Source organism: Paralichthys olivaceus, chromosome 4 (assembly GCF_024713975.1).
Source record: "Paralichthys olivaceus isolate ysfri-2021 chromosome 4, ASM2471397v2, whole genome shotgun sequence".
Taxonomy (NCBI): Eukaryota; Metazoa; Chordata; class Actinopteri; order Pleuronectiformes; family Paralichthyidae; genus Paralichthys; species Paralichthys olivaceus.
Genome location: NC_091096.1, coordinates 25,700,197 through 25,720,874, shown reverse-complemented (window position 1 = coordinate 25,720,874; position 20,678 = coordinate 25,700,197). Strand labels below are relative to the sequence as shown.

At 44.6% G+C, this 20,678-nt stretch overlaps 1 protein-coding gene across 26 annotated transcripts in view; it reads left to right on the top strand.

Moving 5' to 3' along the window:
- Window positions 1-20,678, top strand: part of cacna1ba (calcium channel, voltage-dependent, N type, alpha 1B subunit, a) — a 130,051-nt gene that overhangs the window by 5,761 nt on the left and 103,612 nt on the right. The gene's annotated exons all lie outside the window — the stretch shown is intronic.

Here is a 20,678-nt window from a genome sequence, read left to right as displayed (position 1 = left end):
AAGTTCGAAGTCGCTGGTGCACTTCTTCGTAAATCACCTTGGATCAAAAGCTACTGACCAATCAGATCACTGGAGACATGTTACAGTATCCTGACAGGGACAAAAAGGTTACAGTAAAATGAGAAATAAAAGGAGGAGAAGATATTAATAATGGTTTTACCTGACTTTTCATGGGTCCATTCAGGTTTTAGAACAGAGCTTCAGGCAAAGAGAGGGAGAGTTAATCAAACTAAAGTAATACATAGGCTAATCAATATTGGCAAGATTTTTGGATTCCTGACAGAATTTCTGAATTACAATATCTGTGCAACACTGGAACCCAGAACTGAACTCATAGTCATTATTATTTACATTTGATTTTGTTAAATGTCACTTTTATGTCATATCTATATATCTGAATTAACATGCAGGTGTCAGCATTTGTTCTCATAATGTAATTGTAAACGTCTGCAACTGTCTCACACGAACGAGCCCGTAGCTAAATATGAAAACCCATGGTTACCTGAGCCAGCTCATAACCAGCAGCAGTACAGGTTATATAGACGGTTAATGTAGGTTCAGTCAATAATGAAATTCTGGGTAACTTGAACTTGCTATGTAGAACAGACCCCTCATCACCACAGTGTCAATGGGATACACTTTATACTTTGTATTTCATAAACTTAAATGTAGAAAAAGAACAGTGAAATGTCCTGTGTATCGCAGGGGTTGGATTTATTTATTTCAAAAATCGACAAAATATTGGAATACATAATCTGTACAGCCTTCTTAATGTTTTATTGCACATTCGTGGGATTGAAACTATAGTATGAAATCAGCAAAGAGTTGCACACACATTGGCTCCAGTCTTGAATGATAGCAGTCTTTTAAATTGTGCTGGAGCTTTACAGTTTTTATTGTTTGATATGCATCACTGTTGCCCAGGCAGATGGGAATGCAATTAAAAACTGCTGCCCTGGATTAATTAAAGGAATTGTTTCGTCTTTAAATCGATGACAAGTTACGAGAGCCCTAACTACGACAATCTGCCAATATCTCTTCACCAACTTGAACCAGCAAAGGCTCAGTATTTCTTTATGAGTAAGGTCAAAATTGCTGTTGATAAATATTTAACTGATTGAGTGGATCTTTAGTTCTGCGGTTTTATTTCCATGTACCTGACATGGCTGTAGAATGTTCACATATGATCATTGTGGGCTTATAGAACTGATCTTCTTCTCTGTGATCCTCTCACATCATCCATGTCCTGCATGTTACTGCTCAAAAGAATGCTGCTGGACCAGTTTCATTCTGTCATCGCTGATTGTCTGTGGAGTAAACAGAGAGAATCCCTTGGTACCGGATGAGAAAGCGAGTGCGGGAATAGTGCTGTTGTTGTGGGGGATGGAGAGGAGAGGGGGCTGGAGTGTTGGGGGTTGGTGGGGAAGGGCGGGAGTAGGGATGGAGGATGCTGTTACGCAGTAGAAAGTCCCTGGGCACTTGCACGTTCCACCAGGGGATGGTCCGGCCTCTCTTACATAATGGCACAGAGATTTATTTGGCCCCTCTATTGGGGTTTGTGTCAGGAACCTCACTGCAGTAAACAGAGCCACTGCCAACTCCCAAACCCCTCATCAACGCCCCGGCCCCTCCCACTGGAAGTCACTGAGCTGCAAATCCTGAGATGGGTAAGCAGTCGGTGGAAATCATAATAGATGCCCTTCACTGGAATTAGTCTGGTCTTGCTGGAAATGATGCAGAGATCTGTGTGTGTGTATGTGCGTCCACATATGCATCCTCATGGGTTCATCCTACCATACCAGTGTTTTTTATGTTCAGTACTCTTTTCTCTTAGTGTCACATACGTCCCAAAGCAAACCGCAATGTTGACTTTTTTCCACTTTTTCCCCACTATTCATTTTGAAATTTGGCTCAGACCAGATTTTAAACTTGTCCGAGTCCATTTATTTTTTTATATTAAATGCAGATTTTTTCAAATAACTGAAGTTTGACAACACTAAAAAGCACAAGACTGGTGGTACTCTATAAACGTATATAATTTCCTTCAATGAATCCAATTCATAAATCAATTGAACAATGAATACGGTATAACAATTGAACATGTATTGATTATATATCCAAAACCTGAGAGCTCAGTCATTGTCTAAAAAGTAATAAAAAACACCAGTGTTCCTTTATTACCATGAGCACACTCTTTAGATTCACACCCTGTCCACACTTATGCAGGTATTTCACCAAACAAACTTTTTTCTCTGCGTTCGTGCCACTAGACAACATGTAAACAGTGTTTTAAAGGTCCAGTGTGTAAGATTTAGGTGAAAGGGAACTATTGGCATGAATTGTAGTTTTCTTTACCCCAGAAAAGGCCCTTTATATTTAAATACTTTATATTTACATGGAGGGGACCCTCTCTACGGAGGCCGCCATGTTTTTTACATTAGTCCAGACTGGACAAACTAAACACCTTTTGAGTTTTTATGACAACTGAAGCTACCACAGGTTCTTTTTCATGTTTGGAAGGAGAGGGTGAGGTGAGGGGTGTTCAGCTGCAATACTCGATGTCACACACTGTACCTTTAAGTCACTAAAAGTGAGATTTTTGCAAACGCATTCCAAAGTAAAGAGCGTTTGGGAAATGATGACGTCACATCTTACTTCACCCGTGCACTGTTGCATTGTGTAATGAGCATGCGCCATAAACAACAACAACAATGGTGGTTATGTACTGGTTCATCCACGTTTGGTTAGCACTTCTACGTCTAATGACAAGTTCGCAGGTAAAATTAGCCTTTTTGCACCACATTACCAGCTTTGGTAGGCTTCTCCCTCATCCAATGGAACCAGTGTTCTTCTCTGGTGTAGATTGTTAATGTGGACTTAATCACCACCTACTGGTCTGGCATGCTTGTTGGAGTGTTTGTATACATTTTTGTGTTTCGGTCTGGACTGAAATATTTCGTAAAGCAAAAGTTGTGTGAACAGTGTTTGGTTTTTTTTAATGGAGAGGAAAAATGTCCATTCAAAAAAATATCTGAAGTAGTGTAGACAAGCCCTGAATCCCATCTACTCCACACTGCTGCTATACTCACCAGAGCACCAAATGTGGATTCATCCACCAAGAAAATAGTCTCCTAAAACCGCACTATTGATGAGGCGGCATATTATTGTGACCTGATTTGAACAGACTTGAAAGATTTCTAACATTTTGAAATTTGCTTGAGTTATACCTTAACAAAACACGCGTTATTATTAGCTGGGAGAGAATTAGACTGAAGCAGTAAAAACAAAAAAATGTAATCAACTGGATCCTGATTGGCTCTAACCTGACTGTCACTCACACAGCCTCAGAGGACATTTGCATAATGCTGAGCTTTTTTCCTTCTGTCGTGTAGCTGGGCACAAAGCCAGGTCTCATTCACAAAAAATAGCAGCCGCTGTCCCAGCTTTGAAGCTGTATATGGACAGCATCTGCTTATTACCCAGTTAGCAAACAGCCACACCTTTGCTGGTGAGTCACCTCATTCATTTATAGTGTAGAATTAAAAATAGTTGGTAATCATTTCAACATTACCTCTTTTTTCATTTATTAGTTTACTGATAAGGCAAATTGTGTGTAAAGACCTTACAGTACAATTTGAGATCAGGTAGGTCATTCGAGTTTGAATGTTTGTTCAAAGTGCAAATGATTGATCAGAAATTAAAAACCCTAGTATGCGCCTGACATAGTACATGTAAGATCTATGGTAAAAACATATGGAAAAACAACCTCTTAGCATATTTGAACAGTGAGAGTGAAGTAGTGTGTTTGTGCATTTATGTCTGATCTGAGAGTGCTGAGTAGTGTGTGTGTGTGTGTGTGTGTGTGTGTGTGTGTGTGTGTGTGTGTGTGTGTGTGTGTGTGTGTGTGTGTGTGGATGGGAGCGGCTCTAGCTGGCATGATTGAATTGAAGCTGAGCAGGCTGACATGATAACCATAATTGAAGGGCCACATGGTGGTTAGACAGCACTGCAAAAGCATTCCGGACATCTTGGTGTCATGCTACACTGACAGGTTGAGCCATGTTGTCAATGATTGACATGCATCATTCATATAGAGAGCATGCAGTTGAACAGAAATACACTTGCAGTCAGGGGCCCGCCAACTCAATACACACACCCATGAAAACGAATCACTTCTCGGTGATGATGCTCATTTCCTGCAGGATGTGCTTAGTAGAAACCCATAGCAATTAGCCATTAGCAATGAGTCACTGATCATCAGCATCCAGTTCATTTGGTCAGGATTAAACATCAGTCCAGAGCATGTTTCTTTATAGTCAAATAAAAAGATGGGTTGGCTCTGCAAGTGCTAGTACAACCAGGGCTCATCTGTTAGATATCACCGCTATTGACTCCTCTGCCTCCATGCAGCAGACATCCCTGTGAAGACTCTCAGTAGGTCAAGGTATCTTCAGGAGGTTATCATGTTTGTTTCCACTTGATGAATGTAAGCCCAATATTCATTCTTTGCTCTGATTTGTTCTCCAACAACTCCTAAGGAAAACATGGGACTCTTTAGCTGCATGTGCTGCACGTTGTGTACTGTGTATTTTTCTTGCTTCTGCTGCTAGTTGCTGCTGGAAATGGGGATTCAACCAAACCATCAATTGCCAGGTCTAACCAGGGTGCGGAACCTTTTTCCTATCAAGAGCCGCTTCAGTTTTTATAACATCCTTGAGGAGCCATACTTAATGACTGAACGCATTTACCTTCCTTGATGCAAGGGCTGGAGCTGCTGCTCTTTGTCGAGGCATCTGGTGTCAGATGGTTGTGATGATGATAATTACAGCTGTCTTTAGCCAAAACAACTTGCTCAAACAAATCCTCACTTGTGTTAGATCCATGCATGACTTTTAAAGACAGCTATTTTTCCCCTCGTACTAGGCCCACACATAAAAAAACGCCTATTCGGTCTGTATTTGTTTTGTCTGTTGTTTCCTCACACGTTAGAAAGAAAACTGTACCTTTTCTTGCATTGTGTTTTCATATTTTTCTTATATTTACAGTATGTCAGTATACTTTAGGACAATCTTACCTTTTGTGTTTCTAGCATATATAAGGCTCCTTCATTCTTATTCTGAAGGTGTTTTCAGCTTCTTAGCTATTAGCTCACTCACCACAAAATGTACATGAATATCATTTTCTTTGTCAGAATGTGGACCAAACTCTGCTGAAGATGGTAAAGCGACTGTATTTCTGCATTACCTCCTGAGCCACAGACATTTAACATAACAGCTACTTTTCTTCACCCTCTACTGTGACCTGAGGCACATCCAGGAGGGGCCGCCTTGAAGGACACATTAGACCACTTTTTTGTTATTAATTGTATCACAGAGAAAAGTATTTTTTAATGTAGTTTTTTTGTATTTATGAATTACCTCATGTGGTGATTCAAAATGTTCCGCAGGCTTTATACAGCATGGAGGCCACACATTCCCCCACCCTGTCTTAAAGACAACAAAGTGACTGAAAAGCTCCATAGAGCTGCAGAGCTGGGTGAAAGCAGCCTCTCCTTATCTAGGAATTCTGTTCTTTATCCATGTTCTTTTCATGTGATTGATAGGATCAATATAATTCTTAAAGGTCCAGTGTGTAAGATTTAGGTGAAAGGGATCTATTGGCAGAAATTTAATGTAGAATAATCCTCATGATGTTTTCACGAGATCATTTAATCTAAATTGTATGAATTGTAGTTTTCTTTACTTCATAAAAAGTCCTTTATATTTAAATACTTTATATGTACATGGAGGGGACCCTCTCTACAGAGGCCGCCATGTTTTTTACATTAGTCCAGACTGGACAAACTAAACACCTTTTGAGTTTTTATGACAATTAAAGGTTTCCACAGGTTCTTTATCATGTTTGGAAGGAGAGGGTGAGGTGAGGGGTGTTCAGCTGCAACATGCAACTTCAACACTAGATATAACTAAATTCTACACACTGTGACGAAATTCACACGAAATACACACTTTGTTTTCATTAGATTGCTAGAATAAGTACATGTTTAATATCAGTTAGAGTAGAAAGCACCTACTCTCACTGTTACACATCTACCAACATTATATCATATAAAATGTGTTAATTAATAAAGTAGCATGTTGTTTGATCCAGATCAACAGAAATGTTAATATGTTTTTAAACTTGAAGTCTATATTTTTCTTACATCATGAATTGGCCTTATTCAGTGCATGTTGTGTTTCATTCAATTCAGTTCAATTCAATTTTATTTGTATAGCGCCGAATCAAAATATACATTATCTCAAGGCACTTTTCATAGAAGGTCAAGAAACCCAACAGTTCCCACAATGAGCAGCACTTTGGTGACTGTGGAGAGGAAAAACTCCCTCCATTGGATGGTTCATGTTTTATTTTATCCAGGGCTTCAGCCACTTTTCTCCCCAGAATGACTTTTTTTTAAATGCCAAGAAAAGCAGGTGGAGGGGAGAGTGACAGTCATGGCAAAGTAGCAGGGAGTGAGAGTTCACACAGAAGCAGGGAGAGTGACTCGTCTTCTTATTTTATTGTTCTGAGGCGACGGTGGCTGAACAAACTGGTGTCTCTGCCTCTCTCTCTGTGATTATGGAACAATACTGTTGACATTTCACATCAGACCTTTGTCAAACTGCATTGAAGCTCAGATAGAAACGACTGCGAGCATTGTCATTAGCTGTCTGAAGTAATACCAATATGCACTGTGACTGTGCTGCTACACCGTGTATGCGATCTGAGTAAATTTAGCTTGTCATGCTGAAATCGAGAAAAATGTCAGATTGGAGAAAAAGCACGAGGTGTAGTGTGTTCAGAGAGGGGGGAAAAAACATAGGTAACTGCAATCATGATTTTTGAATGATCTATAATCAAGATATGATAGTGGTGTGTTTATTAATAACAGATGAATGATGAACTTCTGTTAAGTCATGTAAGTCTTACAGGTTGTGATATCAGGCGATGACGGATGTTGTAGTTTCACAGGCTGACAAGATGAGCTGATCTGAATCCTGCAGGTCCTGATTCAGAACTTTGGAGGCACTGAGCTTTGCATCAATGTTTGACCAGGAGATTCAGGTGTGATTGTTGGAGATCTCAGTTCCCACAGAAATGTTTACACACAGCGGTAAAAATCATGTTGGCTACAATCGGATCGTTCAGGGTTATGTTTACCTCTGTTTCTTTGGTCAGAATCAAATATTTTATGGTCAGGGTTAATCTCATAGCTTATCGGTCTAGTTCCACACTTAAAACTCTTTAAGAAGCATTTTCAGAAATGTCAGTGGAGGATGGGAAATGTATTTCAAGAACCATTGCCACATGGATGGTCACTGTTACACTCTATGGGCCTGTAATTGCTTGTTTAAAACCTCTCCGTCTGATCAGACGTTGTTTTAGCCATGTCAGTGTATTTCAAAAATGCCTTTGGTGTGCACAATGACAAAGCCTAAGAAAACAGATTGCTGGTGTTACCTCTGTTGTACACAGAAAGAGCCGAAGATAAATTATGTGTAGTTTAGGGAGCATCCTATTATATATAACACCATTACCACTTTGAACATGCCATCAATTGATCCCAGTGCACACACACACTGTATGTGTTTGCTCTCAGGACATGGGCCCGAGCCATCTTTCATAAGCTGCTAATCAGATCATGTGGTGGGCTGTGTAAACCAAAGAGCCTGGATTTAGGTCCCGTAGGTCAGGTCCGACCTCCAGCATGTTCCAGTAAGATGTGGGGAGTTGCTAATAAGAGCATATATCTGCCTCCCTGTGCTCCCGTCCAGATCAATAGTGTATTGAGCTGAACGCAGAGCGAATAGATTCACTCCAGCACTCCTCTTTATAGCTGACTGGATCAAAGCAGCTGCTGTTGGATTTCTGCAGTGGCTCCTCCCTGCATTAACGCCGTTAATTAAACGTTGTTTATGGCAATATATTTCAGATATCAGAAAAATATCTAATTTATACGTCTCACGTCAGAAATAAGATGCATCTATTTTAAGAATTCCCAATGTTAAAATGATCAAGATTGTATTCAGTTCGAAGTGGTTAAATATAGAGATATTGCATTATTTATTATTATTTCACATATAATTTATTATCTCTACTGGACTGTGTTTGACTGGCGTGCCCCCCAAATCTTTCTGAAATCATTTGTGGTTGGGACAATTCCCAGCGTCTGACCCTGAAAGCCATAAGTCAGCATCTTTGAAGTGTCGTGGCTGTTCTGGCTGAGAAGCCCCATGACCTTTTTCATGTGGATAAAATGGACTAATGAAACTGGGCACCAATGGATACTCCATCCTTTTATTTCACCATTTATGGCTGCTATGAATTAGCTTTATGTAGAAATGACAGAATCCTTTGAACACCTGCTTGTTATGTATTTTGCAAGTAAGTGAGACTCCTAATGGCTTTTCACTGACGTGTTTCATCCATAATCAATTGAAGGAAGAGTTGCTGCATTTCTATTTAAGTTTTTTAAATCCCTGTAAGTATTTCAAGGCAGTGTTCTGCATGTGCAGAGTCTCACATCAGGCAAGTTGTACATTTTCAAAGTGCGTCTCCGTGGGTCCCTTATTATCAGATGAACATATGTGACTATGCAACGGACCAAATCAATAATGCAGCTTGTGACCCGAGGACTGCTCTGTGGGGTCGGACCTGCTGGGGTAGCGTCCATGGTCAGCCTAATTAGAGCCTTACTTGTGAGACCACGTCTATAGTGCTTTAAAAATGATTGGTAATTTAATGTAATAGGACAGAGAGTCAAAAGTTTATTTGTTGCTGTTTTATCTGAAGGTAAACTACAGTAATTTTAACCACATGAATGATATGATCGTGTATTACAGGTTTTGGGGGTAAATTCTTGTGTCAAACACATATTGATACTAGAGAGTGCTGACACTAGGCCAACACCCTATGTCAAAGCAGTGTTTCCCATCAATGATCTAGACTGTGGCAACTCGCCATGTTCTAATTTGTCCTGCCACAGTTTCATAATGAACCACATTTCTCTACGCTTTGCTTAATAACATATCAGATCTTTGAACTTGGTGTTTTGTTCTGTTACTAAGTTGTATGGTGCAAAATGTAAATAAATATAGGGCAAAAGAAAGAAATGAGAGCACTCACTGTGGCTGACCCATTTAGGCCCATATGTTGGTATCAGCATGTTTGTAGACATTAGATTAGAAAACAGTTTGACTTCCTCTGTATTCACACACAAAAACCCATGATTAAGAAGGCAGCAGACAGTTCTCACACACACACACACACACACACACACACACACACACACACACACACACACACCACTGTCACTACATTACATCCGATCTGAATGGGACTTCACAGCTCACTTAAGTAAAATGCTGCTGCTAATGTGCTGCTGATATGCAGTACTATATATGGGTATTCTGGGGTTTCTTATTTTAAGTCAAACAAAAATGGACCATGTCTTACCAAGAGAAATGCTGCTGCTTGTGGAGAAAAAAGTGAATATTTGGAAGATGTGCTGTGCCAGTATCTTTTAACATCTAATTTATGGTAACAGTGGCTCCTCTTTAGCAGAACAGAGCTGTTGAAATCACTCTCTTTATCATCACAGAGCTTTGTTACTGTTCTAAACTCTGTTACGTTGTCTTCTGTCAAAAAGAAGACGAAGCCAGAATTTTCAACTCTGCTTGCGTTCCTTCTCAAAGTCTCCACATTGTTGTCCTCTATTTTATATAAATCTATAGCTGCAGCCTCGGTGCATGGCTGATTTCTGTAATAACAAGGTTTTATGTCTGGTGGTCAATGAGGTGAAACGTTTTCACAGCTGTGACTTCTGGTAAAAAGAATATAGGTTTTACACATCCCGTATGTTGTCTGTGATCACTGCAGTCTCACTCAGATCACATATACTGTGTAGCAGCACAGTCACAGGGCATATTGGCATGGTTATGATATCTGTAACGGGTGTGGTTTTGGAACCCAAATGCAGCACAACAAGCATGGACAGTTGGTAACAGTCTTTATTGTCGGCTCTTAGCAGATCAGGTGGCAGGCAATACAGACAGCAACAGGCCGACGACTTGGTCGGACAGCAACAGGCAGAAGACTTGGTCAGATACGGAAGGCAGAGGTGATTACCAGGTTTCGGACGAGGCAGGATAGTCAGGAACAGGCAGGGTCGGCAACAAAGAATCAGTCCGGGGATAAACGCTGGAAAGTCTGGCATGAAGGCGTAGAACAATCTGGCACTGACTGAGAGTGGAGCTGGTGAATATATACTGGGCTTGATTGCAGGTGATGAGGAGCAGCAGTGTCGGATTGTGAGAGGGTGTGGCTTGGCTGGCAGATGAGGCAGAGGCGGAGTCCATGGAAAAGTACTGAGAGGTGGAAGGATGGGAGACTGACTGAGAAGTGGGAGGATGGGTGACTGACTGTGACAGAGCCCCCCCATCAAGGGACGGCTCCTGACGTCCCAAAAAGCCGGAATGCAGGGAGGAAGGGAGGGAGGGAGGGCCTGAAGGTGCACTTAGAATTCCTCCGAGCCGGACCAGTCCATACCCCCAGCAGGGCGGGTGGGGGAGGCCTGCGGGGGGAACCCCTCATCGTCGGATGAGGAATCCCCTGAAGAGGAGAGGGAGTCTTCCATGTCTGGAGCAGAGGGCGTGGATTCAGTGGGAGCACTGTGACGAGGCACCCTGGACGAGACAGCCGCCTTAGCGGGCTGGTCAGGGTGTTGCCGATGAAAGTCCGCAATGAGATTGGGTCCCAGGATGTGACGAGCAGGAACCCATTGCCTCTCTTCTGGCCCATACCCCTCCCAGTCGACCAGATACTGGATGCCCCTCCCACGTCGTCGGGAACGGATCAGACGTCGCACAGTGTAGACAGGACCTCCATCAACCAAGCGAGGAGGCGGAGGAGGAGGAGTAGCGGGAACCAGTGGACTCTCTAGAACAGGCTTGACTCTGGAGATGTGGAATGTGGGATGGACCCTCATGGAGCGCGGGAGCTGGAGCCGAACCGCAGCTGGGTTGATGATCTTTAGGATTTTGAAGGGACCAATAAACTTGGGCGCCAGTTTTTTAGAGTCGACCCGAAGTGGAAGATCCCTGGTTGATAACCAAACCTTTTGGCCGACCTGGTAGGTGGGAGCCTTGGTGCGTCGACAATTGGCGGTCCTCGTGTAGCGACCCACAGACCGTAGGAGGGTGGTTCTGGCTCTGGCCCAGGTGCGGCGACACTGGCGAATGAAGCTCTGGACGGAGGGGCAGGACGTGTCCTTCTCCAGGGCAGGAAACAGTGGAGGCTGGTACCCATAAGCACACTGGAAGGGTGAAAGGCCGGTAGAGGAACTGGTCAGGGTGTTGTGGGCATACTCCACCCATAGCAGCTGCTGTGACCAGGACGAGGGGCGACTGGAGACCATGCAGCGGAGTGCCACCTCCATCTCCTGGTTCTTCCTCTCGGTTTGCCCATTCGACTGAGGGTGGAATCCGGAGGACAGGCTAGCCGAGGCCCCAATGAGGGTGCAGAATTCTCTCCAGAACACAGATGAGAACTGGGGTCCTCGATCAGACACCACGTCGACAGGAAGGCCGTGGAGGCGAAAGACATGCTGGAGAATCAGTTCAGCCGTTTCCTTGGCCGAGGGGAGCTTGGGCAGGGGAATGAAGTGAGCCATCTTGCTGAACCGGTCCACCACAGTCAGGATGGTGGTATGGCCCTGAGAAGGTGGTAGACCTGTGACAAAGTCTAGAGAGATGTGCGACCAGGGGCGATGGGGCACAGGAAGAGGTTGCAGGAGACCAGCAGGGGCCTGATGGGAGGGTTTGTGTTGGCTGCAGACTGGGCAAGCCTTGACAAATTCCTGTGTGTCCTTGTCCAGAGAGGCCCACCAGAACCTCCGCTGCAGTACCTCCTTGGTCCGACGGATCCCAGGGTGGCAGGTTAGGTGAGTGCTGTGGGCCCACTGCAGAACCTCGGAACGTAGAGCAGTCGGGACGAAGAGCCGGTCGGGAGGGCAGGTGCTGGGCCCCGGTTGATTCTCCAAGGCTGTCTTGACTCTCTCCTCGACCCCCCAGGTGAGGGCAGCAACCAGGCGATTGGACGGAAGGATGGTGTTATCACTAGAAGCTGATTCCTCTTCTTCCTTGAGGAATTGGCGAGACAGGGCATCAGGCTTAACATTGCGGGATCCTGGGCGGTATGAGAGAGTAAAGTTGAATCGTGTGAAGAACAAGGACCACCTAGCCTGTCTGGAATTTAGCCTCCTGGCCGACCGAATGTACTCCAGGTTCTTGTGGTCGGTCCAGACCAGGAATGGCTGTTTGGCCCCCTCCAACCAATGGCGCCATTCCTCCAGCGCCAGCTTAACCGCTAGTAGCTCGCGGTTGCCAATATCATAATTCATTTCGGCTGGAGAGAGTCGCCGAGAGAAGAAGGCGCAGGGATGGAGCTTCTGGTCGTAGGCTGTCCGCTGTGAGAGGACCCCCCCTACCCCAATGTCAGAGGCATCCACCTCCACCACAAATTGTCTGTCAGGGTCTGGCATGCAAAGGATGGGGGCAGAGGTGAAGCGGGCTTTGAGGGCTTTGAAGGCTGCAGCGGCAGGAGGAGACCAACTGAAGGGGATCTTGGAGGAGGTAAGGGCCGTGAGCGGGGCGGCCATCGTGCTGTACCCACGGATGAAGCGGCGGTAAAAATTAGCAAAGCCCAGGAACCTCTGTAACTGCTTCCTGGACTCAGGGATGGGCCAGGCGGCGACAGCAGAGACCTTGCTGGGATCCATCTGGATGCTCCCCTGGCTGATGACGGACCCCAAGAAGGTGACCGAGGAGGCATGGAACTCGCACTTCTCAGCCTTTACGAAGAGGGAGTTCTGCAAAAGTCGTTGGAGGACTGCCTGGACATGGTGGACGTGATCCTCCTTGGTTCTTGAGAAGATGAGAATGTCATCCAGGTAGACGAAGACATGTTTGTTGAGCATGTCACGGAGCACGTCATTGACTAGGGCCTGGAAGACGGCAGGGGCGTTGGTTAGGCCAAAGGGCATGACCAGATATTCATAATGCCCGGTAGGAGTGTTGAAGGCCGTCTTCCACTCGTCCCCCTCACGGATGCGGACCAGGTAGTAGGCATTGCGGAGGTCTAGTTTGGTGAAGATGGAGGCCCCCTCCAGGAGCTCGAAGGCTGATGCCATGAGAGGGAGAGGGTATCGGTTCTTCACCGTGATGTCGTTCAGGCCCCGATAGTCGATGCAGGGCCTCAAGGTCTTGTCCTTTTTCTCGATGAAGAAAAACCCTGCACCAGCAGGGGACGAGGACGGGCGAATGATGCCTGCTGCCAGGGAGTCATTAATGTAAGCCTCCATGGCCTTTCTTTCAGGTGCAGACAGGGAGAACAGACGACCTCGAGGTGGACTGGTACCAGGCTGTAGGTCAATGGCACAGTCATAGGGACGATGAGGGGGCAGAGAGGTGGCCTTGGCCTTACTGAAAACCTCTCGGAAGTCATGGTACTCTGGTGGAACCCTGGAGAGGTCAGGAGATGGGAAGGTACTGGACCGGGGCTGCGGAGCAGAGGCTTGTTTCAGGCAGACTTGATGGCACCCGGGACTCCACCCTAGGATGGACCCCGTCGTCCAGTTGATGTGGGGGTTATGGCGGCGGAGCCAGGGGTACCCCAGAATGAGAGGGATGTGAGGCGACTTCAGGATGTGGAAACTGATAGTCTCATAATGGTTCCCGGACAGGAGCATCCGCACGGGTCTAGTCTGGTGGGTGACGGTCCCCAGAACATGACCGTCCAGGGCACTGGCAGGGGCTGGCTGGGGCAGTGGAACCCTGTCGATGTTGAGTTGTTGAGCCAGATCGTCATCAATGAGGGAGACGTCTGACCCAGAGTCAATGAATAAAGACAGGGTGTGTGTGCCCCCTGCCAGCAGTAAGCGGGCATGGCAGAGAGGACGCCTTTTGGGGAATAGTTCAGAGGTTGGACTCACCAGTATTTTCCCCGCTACTGGTGAGTCCGGGCTTTTACTGGACAACAGGAGATGAAGTGACCGCCTTGGCCACAGTACAGGCAGAGGTTCCCCTGGCGGCGGCGCTGGCGTTCCTCCGATGAGAGGCTGGTTCTGCCGACCTGCATGGCTTCAGGCTCCCCGCTCTGTGGCCCAGTCATGGGAGTTGGCCTCTTTCGAAAAGAACAAGGCTGGTCTGGAAAGCATTGGTTGACTCGTCCTCGTTGTCTCTCCCCACGTCGGACCTGGATACGTCGATCCAGCCGTGTCGTCAGTTCGATGAGCCCATCCAGAGAAGTGGGGAGATCATAGGAGACCAGCTCATCCTTGATGTAACTCTCCAGACCCAGAAGGTAAGCATCACACTGGGCTTCATTATTCCAACTGCTCAGACGGGCCTGAGTGCGAAAGTCTATGGAGTAATCGGCCACGGTCTTAACCCCCTGGTGTAGACTCAGCAGGCCCCCAGTGGAATCCGGACCCCGGGAGACCTTCCCAAATACCTTGCGTAGCTCGGCGGCGAAGGCTTGGAAGGATATGCAGGCTGGAGTCCGACGCTCCCACTCGGCGGTTCCCCACAGACGAGCCCTCCCAGTGAGGTGGTTGATGGTGAAAGCCACCCTGGCCTCCTCAGAAGCAAAGGTGTGCGGCTGCAGGGCAAACAGGATCGAACAGTTTGTGAGGAAAGGATTACAGTTCTCAGGATCCCCCGCATAGCGTTCCGGGGCCCCCACCCGTGGCTCAGAGAATGGCCCAGGGGACGCTGGCGGAGGTGTAGCAGAGGAGGACGCTGCAGTGGGGGCTGGAGTTGTCATCTGTGAGAGGATAGCGGTGAGTTGCTGTACTTGTGAGGCTAACAAAGCTAGCGCCTGCTCCTGGCTAGCAGCTGCTTGCTTCTGGGTGGCAACAGCTTGATGTATTCCTGCTGCAGTGGAGTTGAGCAGAGCCTCATGCTGCTGAAGAATGTTTTCCACACTCTCCAGGCGTGACTGTGGTGACGCTGTGTGCGCTGGGTCCATTTTGTGGCCAGATTGTACTGTAACGGGTGTGGTTTTGGAACCCAAATGCAGCACAACAAGCATGGACAGTTGGTAACAGTCTTTATTGTCGGCTCTTAGCAGATCAGGTGGCAGGCAATACAGACAGCAACAGGCCGACGACTTGGTCGGACAGCAACAGGCAGAAGACTTGGTCAGATACGGAAGGCAGAGGTGATTACCAGGTTTCGGACGAGGCAGGATAGTCAGGAACAGGCAGGGTCGGCAACAAAGAATCAGTCCGGGGATAAACGCTGGAAAGTCTGGCATGAAGGCGTAGAACAATCTGGCACTGACTGAGAGTGGAGCTGGTGAATATATACTGGGCTTGATTGCAGGTGATGAGGAGCAGCAGTGTCGGATTGTGAGAGGGTGTGGCTTGGCTGGCAGATGAGGCAGAGGCGGAGTCCATGGAAAAGTACTGAGAGGTGGAAGGATGGGAGACTGACTGAGAAGTGGGAGGATGGGTGACTGACTGTGACAGATATCAGCCAATTTGTGTGTTTGCTGTGTAAACGCCTTGTGAAGATCCTGGCTCTCTCTCAGTAGCATCCACACTTCCCCTCTGAAACAACACGAGGGACTGCTGGCTCTCTGTGTTTGCCTAACAGACTCACAGTGCCACTGGAAGGTGACACAGCACAATGCTGCAGACCCAGAAGTACTGAGAGGAAACAAGCAAAGAGAGAAAACACAGGATAACACCCAGAAAATCTCTAGGGATTCATCCTTTAAATCAATATTTTAGCTTCTTTTCAGAAGACATTACACATGAGCATTATCATTTTGTCTGAATTAAAGTCACTGAGATATTAGAGAAGATATTATTACAGCACACAGTGGGGAGCCAACAACTCCTCGAATATAGTTCAGTAGATATGATAAGTCGTTGTGCCAAAATTGGGCAATAAAAATACTGTAAATCTTAAAAATTACACAAAAAATATTGAAACTGTAAAACTTGGTAGACACATGGGAAGAAGCCATCACATTTTGTTGCAGATCCAGTAACTATTTTTCTCTTTCTTTAACATTGTGAGATGTTTTTCACCATTTTCCTTGATTTCTTACACAATATTTCAGGGATCTGGCGGAGAAAACGACAGATATTTATATATTTTGTGTGCAGTTTGGTGCAGATCCAGATTAAAATCTGATTTCACAAGGGGTCTGTTGGGCCTGGGTATGCACCAAGTGAGTGTCATACTAGTTTGAACTTGGATCTGTTTGCCCCGCTGCTTCTTGCACCCAGCCTAATGGGTTAAAAGCGGCTAAAAGGCTCCATAGATAGTCTGTGTGAGGAAGGTTTAGCCCAGAGTGGTTTATCAGAGCTTTTTCACTGGTAACAACTTATTGCTGCTGGAAACAGGACATGAAACTGAATACACTGCACTTAAAGACATTAAAACACATGTTGAGTTATTCAACTGTTTTCACATTACACATAGTCATCAGATCAATTGTTAATATAAGGATGTTAATTAGTGCAGAACAAGTGAAGTTCCCAGAATTAAAAATAATGAATGAAGACAGTGGAAAGATCATTAAGACAAACATGGGATAAAAAAAGCTGCCATAATAAGGGCCATATATGATTACACAGGAAATATGCGATTTCAACATTTTACTTTGAAATAAAGATTCAGCATTTACCATCAATGAAAAGCAGCAGAGTGAAAATAGAATAAAACATCATTGCTGCTGATATTGAACTGTTTATAGCTGTTCTAACCGGCCGAGTCAGGCCACTGATGAGTCAGCAGACTCATTATATTGAATTCGTTTATGGGATGAACACCATTTTATGAATTTTCAGATCACCTGTTTTTAACTCTCCGTGCGGCTCTCTTCTGTGAGCTGTGATAGCAGCCAGCCAATCAGGTGGTTAGGCTCCAGAGAGCTGCGTCAGTGATGCAGAGAGACTTATCAGAATCTGGACTGTGGACATTGTGATGATGACTCTGTGGTCAGGACTAATGCACACAGATCGCCATAAATCTGCTGGAGAAGCCAGACCGTGGCGTTTGTACAGTGAACTTCTCTGTAATCAGCCTCTCTCTTAAGAGAAAGCCTGGAACAAATAAATGAATAATTGAATAGGTTTCACTGTGGATGAATTAGCCCAGTTACAGAGTGCATTTTATCCACTTTGATAAGCACTGTGCACAGCGCTGCTACAGTATGCTTTACCTGAGCTACATTCTACTATAAATAAAGTGTTGTAAAATACTGGGTAACAGCACATGTCAGCTGTTTACATGTCAGTCAGTGTTACTGTTCCTCAAACTCCAGGGAGCTTAAACTCTCAGCCCGCTATCGGTGCTCAGTGTGGCTGCACAGAGGCCTGATGGGGAATTAAATGCATGACTGGTGCCTAAACCTGGGTTGATGATTATTTTGCTATGGCAAATTGGAAGCTTTTAATTTAACACATGTACAAAGATAATGTGTGCAAAACTCTTAAGTCAATCACATGACAAAATCACATAATAAATCAAGATGAACCCAACTACAATCATTTAACTATAAATAGCAGTGTTACTGCTTAAATCCCATACTCATCATCGAATGTCTCCCCACCGCCGGGGCCAGGGACGCCCACACTGCCAGCTGATGTGCTGGTCATGGGGTCACGCACGCAGTCAAACACGATACGTATGCTGCATGTCCCAGTGTCGGAATTCTGTCACGTGAAATCTGTAGACATTTTGTTTTCATGTCAACTCGAGTTTGAGGTATAGCTACCAAGTGTAGGCTAATGTTAAATGCTGCAAGCGCCACGCAGAGAGTGTTTTGCCACCAGAGCTTTATGTAATGTTAACTACACACGTGTGGGGAAGTTTTGTGTTTGTCTTTAAGCAGGCGAAATATTTCAGCACATACATGTAGCTGTAGGTAGGTACCGGTTATGCATCAGGCACCAATTTCAGTAATCAACATGAGTGGATTTATTTATTTTACTGTTATTTTAAGTTACTATTATTTCTTTGTGTGATTGTGTAAACAACTGATAAAAAAAACTCTGTCATCAACAACTCAACTCAAAAAGTCATGCACAATGGTTAAAGAGATAATATTTGATCTGTAAATCAAATACAGAGTGGTGTTGTTGGGTCACCAGTAATGAAAGCTTTGGCTGGATATTGCAGTTGTGAGATTCTTTCTGCTCCTCTTTCAGACTCCCGCATCATTTGTTCTGCCGTTTGGATGAACCTGGTATTGTGCCACATTTTTTTCCTAATAAAGATATGAGAAAACCAAGGATCCACATTCTTACCATGCAGAGAACGATTCGAGTCTGATATGAGATCAAAATAGCACAGGGTGAAACATAATGCAAAAGAAAATCAAAGTTATAACACTGAGCTATATGGAGCCACTTCACCCAAATTGAATTATTAAGATTTATGATGTGTAAAGGGCAGAGAAGGAAAGACAGTGAGAGGTTGTCGATTAGTAGCAGACAACATGCTGCTTTGCAAAGAGGCCAAAGAAGGAGGCCAAGATTTGAAAGCTGCTGGCCTCCAATGATGGTTTTAGGCCTAACAAAAACCTGACAAGACAGGTTAGGGGGCTACAGAAGGCATGAGATGACACAGATAGATGTTAGCCTGCCATGAAAGTTTGAGGCAGCTGAAGTAATGTAATGAGAGGGATAGAAATTAGCCTGCGATGGAGATTAGAGGCTGTCAAAGGCCTGAGGAAACAGAGATAGATGTAAGCCTGTGATGGAGGTTGTAGGAACTCACCAGTGAAGCCGCTGCATTAAGAGGGGAGAAAACTGGAGCTCTTCACTGGTGACTGAGCACTATTGTAAGTTAGGCTGTGATGTACAGGATGTCGCTTCCTCCTGGAAAGTTTATTGAAAGCTGCTTAAACCTCAGCATTAATCATGATCTAATAACTCCTGCCTGACTCTAACCCTTTAGCTTTAACCCGTGTCAAACTGGCTGCTTGGACAGAGCGAATGAATTCAGAGCAGAACATCAGCCTTTATGAACAGAGATAAATTCCCCGATGTTTCTCATTTGTTTTATGCTCAAAGTGTTGAAACATTGATGCGTTAACTTAGTGTTGCAACTGCAGTGCCTTCTCACTGTTGTACGTACTAAAGTGCAACTGAATGGTGATACCTCCACTATGCTGTTATTTTCTGTGTCTATCTTGCAATGGGAATGATGCAAAGGGGAAGTGAATGAGATGGCGATGATGATGATTGCATATGTATATTGTTGAAATTAGAGTTGATGGAGAATTCTTGCAGGTCATTGGCTTGTACCTTGAAAGATTTAAGAGCACCGTCTCGGAGAAAAGTTGGCAGTCTGTCAGATGGCAGAAGTGACGGAAGCCAAAGAAAAACGTGACAAGGAGAAAATAGCGACTGAGTGAGCCGATGAGCTGCAACCTGAGAGCTTGGAGACACCCAATCAAGATGTGTAAATGAGCAGGATCTTCCTCACTGATCTTCCTCGGCCACAAAAACACTATCGAAATCAGAACAGCTGAAAATGTGAGCAGCAGCATGCAGATGTGTGTAAAATGCTAAAGCATTATTGTACAATAGTTGTTCTGAAAGACAGACAAGAAGAATTGCAATGACATTTAAAGAACTGCTTCCAGTGATTGAGTGGCTTGAATGCAGACATAAAGAAAAGAAAAAAAAGAAAAGAGCAGGAGCTAATGTTGATAATGCCACAGCAGGCTTTCTCTTGGTGGGGGCTGCTACTGGGACAGAGCACAGGAGAATTGGAGGAGTGTTTGTATGTGGACTGACAAGACAATTACACACGTGTTCAATATGAAGTTGGTTTGTTCGATTGGATTGCATTCCGTCCTCAATTCGTCTCAAGGGATTTCATACCTGTGCTGTCTGGTGATCAAGTTAACTGGTTTGTTCTAGCTTTTTTGTGTTAAGTGCATCTAAGTGGGTTCTTGTGTCATCTTGCGATGTTGGCCTAATTTACCTGAATTATTCCTTGTCATTGCTTAAACAGGCCTATTATAAAGTTTCCTTTTGTATTGTTGGTGTGCTGGATGTTGTTTGCAGAGCTTTTTTATAAACAATCTATGCTGCAGAATGAAGTTAGAAAACGTTACATTCTTCCTACCTGGTTTATCTGCCATGAAAACATTATACTCACTGTTTTTCATGAAAAGAAACTTTGCTTTATTAGTTTAGGCTTTTATCTGTTGGCAATAAACTACTGTAAAGTGCTTCAACTGGTCATTAGCGTAGAAAAGCGTTATATTAATACAGACCATTTACTGATCATATACAACAACCAACACAATCCTCAGACTTAGGTTCACAACTTTTTGAAATTGAAGCTCTGTAATTCAGCTGGATATGAAGCATTGCTGGAACAAAACAAATGCTTCTATAAATGTTATAGCTATGATGGAGATAAACTCTCACAACATCAATTAATGTCTGTGTCAGTCGACGATTTGGTCAATTAAACGTATTCAAACTATCTAGAGATAAGATAAGCAAAAGATATTAACCACTGCTAGAATGTATCCAAGGACATGGAAGAAGACATGTTAAACTCGGTCCACAGACTGACCATTAGCTCACTGCCCAGCCCCCACTG